General features: G+C 40.7%; 1 pseudogene; it reads left to right on the top strand.

Moving 5' to 3' along the window:
* The first annotated feature begins 2743 nt into the window (after positions 1-2743).
* LOC101700170 (small ribosomal subunit protein uS5 pseudogene) lies at positions 2744-3608 on the top strand (annotated as a pseudogene).
* Positions 3609-4729: the final 1121 nt, after the last annotated feature.

Raw genomic sequence — 4729 nt, 5'->3', positions numbered from 1 at the left:
AAAAATTTGCCAACAAAGAAAATCCCAGATCCTGAGGGCTTCACTGCTGAATTCTACAAGACATTTAAAGAACTATCGCCATTACTCTTTAAACTCATCAAGGAAATTGAAAAGGAAGCAAAGCTTCCAAATTCACTCCTGGAAGCAAATTCCAAAACCAGGGAAAGACCCAACCCAAAGAGAGAACTACAGGCCAATCTCCCTAATGAACATAGATGCAAAAATCCTCAACAAGATACTGATGAACAGAATACAGAGGGTCATCTGACCAAGTCGGATTTATCCCAGGGATGCAAGGGTGGTTCAACATTCATAAATCAATAAATGTAATACACTATATTAACAGAGTCAAGGACAAAAACCATATGATCATCTCAATAGATGCAGAAAAGGCATTGGACAAAATCCAACACCCATTCATGATAAAAACCCTACAGAAAATTGGCATAGAAGGTCTTTATCTCAACCTGATTAAGGCTATCTATGAGAAACCAACAGCCAATATCATACTAAATAGTCAAAAGCTGAAAACTTTCACACTAAAATCAGGAACAAGACAAGGATGCCCACTATCACCACTCCTGTTCAATATAGTTCTGGAAATATTAGCCACAGCAATTAGAAAAGAGAAATAAATAAAAAGAATAAACATAGGAAAGGAAGAAGTTAAACTGTCATTATTTGCTGATGCTATGATACTTCACATACAAGACCCAAAAAACTCAGTCAAAAGACTTCTAGACTTAATTGACAGATTCAGTAGAGTAGCTGGATATAAGGTCAACACTCAAAAAACAATAGCCTTCTTATACACAAATAGCAGACTCACTGAGAAAGAAATTAGGGAAACAATTCCTTTTACAATAGCATCCAAACAGGTGAAATATCTAGGAATCAATCTAACAAAGGAAGCAAAAGACCTCTACACTGAAAACTATAACACCTTGAAAAAGGAGATCCAGGAGGATATAATAAAATGGAAAAACATCCCTTGTTCCTGGGTAGGAAGAACCAATACACTGAAAATGGCCATACTTCCAAAACTACTATATAGATTTAATGCAATCCCAATTGAAATTTTAACAATATACTTCACAGAACTAGAGAAAACAATCCAAAAATTCATTTGGAACCAGAAGAGACCTAGAATAGCAAAAGCAATTCTAGGCAACAGAGACATGGCTGAGGCATCACAATCCCCAACTTGAAACTGTACTACAAAGCTACTGTGATAAAAACAGCATGATACTGGCAAAGAAACAGACCCAAGGATCAGTGGAATGATTAGAAGATGCAGAAACAACTCCAGACATACTCAGCCACCTCATCTTTGACAAAGGAGCCAACCACACTCATTGGAGGAAAGATAACCTATTTAATAAATGGTGTTGGAAAAACTGGATCTCAACCTGCCAAAGATTAAAACTAGACCCATACCTATCACCACGCATGAAACTAAGATTGAACTGGATTAAAGATCTAAATATTAAGACAGAAACACTAAACTTGCTGGAAGATAAGTTAGGTAGAACTCTTGAAGACATTGCCATAGGAAAAGACTTTAAGAACAAAACCTCAGCAGCACAGGAACTAGCATAAAGAATCAACAACTGGGATCTCACCTTATTAAAAAGCTTCTGCACTGAAAGAGAAACCACCAACAGAGCTAAGCGACGACCTACAATGTGAGAAAAAATTTTAGCAGCTGTATCTCAGACAAAGGACTACTATCTAGAATATATAAAGAACTGAAAAAAATCAGAACCCCCAAATTCAAAGACCCAATTCAAAAATGAGCATCTGAAATGAACAGACATTTTTCAGACAAAGAAGTAAAAGCAGCAAATAAATATATGAAAAAATGTTCAACTTCACTGGTCATTTGAGAGATGAAGATGAAAACGAGCCTGAGATGATGCTAAACATCAAAGGCACAGGGCAGCCACCAACAACCAGGAATTATCAAGACCCAAATGTCAACACACTGAGAGCTCCTGATCTAGATTCACAGAATCCATGTTATGGTACAGCCAGCTCCCAACAACACATTCATACTCATCTCTTCCCAGCTCCTCATTGTGGGGTCATCCTGACAGCTTGAAAGCCATGATGAGGGTACTTCACCACAGAAATTGGCACACCCTACTAATCAAGGCCATTTTATAACGGAGGGGAAAGTTGTTAAACATTTTCCAACACACTTTTACTCAGAACTAACAGCTGAAATACCTCAAAACTCCAAAGTGCTTTCAGCAAGAAGGCTGTCCTTTAGAGAAAACAGAAGTGGTTTTACCTATGGGCAAGGAGTCTGACCTAATAACTTCACCATGACAACAAAGAGCATAGTCTAAGGGATATCTTGGACAAGTATTTGAAGACTTGCCTCTTGGTTTTTTGTTACTCATGTCTGTGAGGTTATATATGAACATCCTGTTGCCTATTTTTTTTCATTTCTTCCATATTTTATGAATAATAATTCAATGACCGGCGTTTGCTATTTGAAAATATTTTATCATTATCATATACTCACTATGAGGGTATATATTCATATAAACACTTATATATATGCTGCCTTCTTCCAAACAGCACTTGGGACAATTAGGAAGCAAATAACATACTTGTTCATTAAATGTGTCAGAGAAAGCATAGTCAAATAATAATTTAATACATCTAATTTTGAAAATTTGACATGCAAAAATTAAGTTCAATACACATCATGTCTTCTCCCTGGGGAAAACACCAAATGGCAGGTGATGCTGGTCCAGCAGGCGGGACCAGAAGCCCCGGGGACCCAGGCATGGGAATATGCCGTGGCTTCCGAGGAGGCTTTGGCAGTGGTCTTCGAGGCCATGGATGCAGGTGAGGCAGAGGCCACAGGGCCCATGGCAGTAAGGCTGAGGACAAGGAGTGGCTTCCTGTCACCAACCTGGGACAGCTGGTCAAGGACATGAAGATCAAGTCCCTGGAGGAAATTTATCTCTTCTCCTTACTCATCAAAGGGTCTGAGATTATTGACTTTTTTCCTGGGCACATCCCTCAAAAATGAAGTTCTGAAGATCATGCCATTGCAGAAGCAAACTGGCTCTGGCCAGCCAACCAGGTTCAAGGCATTTGTCTCTACTGGGGACTACAAGAGTCACCTTGGTCTAAGAGTAAAGTGTTCCAAGGAAGTAGCCACTGCCATTCACAGAGCTATCAGCTTAGTAAAGCTCCCCATTGTCCCGGTGTGGAGAGGCTACTGGGGGAGGAAGATTGGCAAACCCCACACTGTCCCTTGCAAGGTGACAGGCACTGTAGCTCTGTGTTGGTGCATCTGATCCCTGCCCCAGAGGCACTGGCATCATCTCAGCCCCTGTGCCCATGAAGCTGCTGATGGCTGGTATTGATAACTGCTACACCTCTGCCAGGGGCTGCAATGCTACTCCGGGCATCTTCACCAAGGCCACCTTTGATGCCATCTCCAGACCTAGAGCTACTTGACCCCAGACCTCTGGAAAGAGACTGTGTTCACCAAGTCTCCCTACCAGGAATTCACTGACCATCTTGGGAAAACTCACACCAGAGTCTCCATCCAGAGGACTCAAGCTCCAGCAGCAGCCACAACATAAGGGTTGTTAAACAAGAAAAATAAAATGAATGAAATCTAGAAAAAAAGATACACAACATGTACAAAACCTGAGGAGCAGGCAAATCAGGGCTTGTGCACTGGTCTGGCCAACTCAAGATGCATTTCTGGGTGAGACCTGGAAGTAAGAAAAACTGAACTGAACTGCTTCCCAATGAGGAATCACTGGCCTCTTATTTTCCAGAGCTCTGCACAAAAGATGACTGCGCTACACAAACTCAGGACACTCTGGAAGGAATCTTTCCCAATTGGCTCTAAATTACTGTCTTGATAGTTGCCTCTGGTTGCTATGGCAACATCTGCATTATAATTTTCTGGAACAAAAAAGAAATAGTTTTGGTGGGGGGAGGCTCAAGATCCTAGGCACAATTTGTTTTGGTTATAAACACTCACAGTAAAATATTGACTCATTAAATCCAAAACAAACAAAAACAATTTTTAATCCCCATTCCAAAACTCTAACTTTGCTACAGAGGTAACCATCTAGAATGTTATTTGTTCTTATAGACAAGATCACAACAAAATAAACGATTCAGGGAGTACTAACCAGCTGGGGTATTGGTCATCTTGTGCCAAGACACATTATGCCTCAATGTGTTTGATTTCTTGAACTGGAAATGCAAACTTCGCACAGAAGAAGTTTTCCATTTGTAAAAATCAGTTGTTTTGTCCAGCCTCATTGAAGAGAATGCCAGTACTGCAGGCATTCAAACTCTGACACTGAGGGTCTGGAAAAGCTTATGAGGGCATGCAGGCCTATGACACTCCTCAGACCCAGATGTGCTGGGGTGGCTGTTTGTTTTTGTCTATTGTGTTAGTCAGCTTTGCATCACTGGAACAAAATATCCAACATACACAACTTCAAGGATGAAAGGTTTATTTTGGCTCATGGTTTCAAAGGTTTCAGCTCATAGTTGGCTCGCTCCAAGGTACAAACATCATGGCAGAACTGCATGGTGGAGAAAAGCTGCTTACCTCATGGCAACCAAGAAGCAGAGAGAATTGGAAAGATCCAGAAATAGAAGAAGAGGCTGGAACAAGAATAAAGCCTTCCACCTGTGACCTACTTCCTCTAAGCATGTCCCACCTCCTAACAGCACATTC

Source organism: Heterocephalus glaber, unplaced genomic scaffold (genome assembly GCF_053883595.1).
Source record: "Heterocephalus glaber isolate CG9 unplaced genomic scaffold, H.glaber_assembly_v1.0 deba00001538, whole genome shotgun sequence".
NCBI classification, from domain to species: domain Eukaryota; kingdom Metazoa; phylum Chordata; class Mammalia; order Rodentia; family Bathyergidae; genus Heterocephalus; species Heterocephalus glaber.
This window is presented reverse-complemented; position numbering and strand designations above follow the sequence as displayed.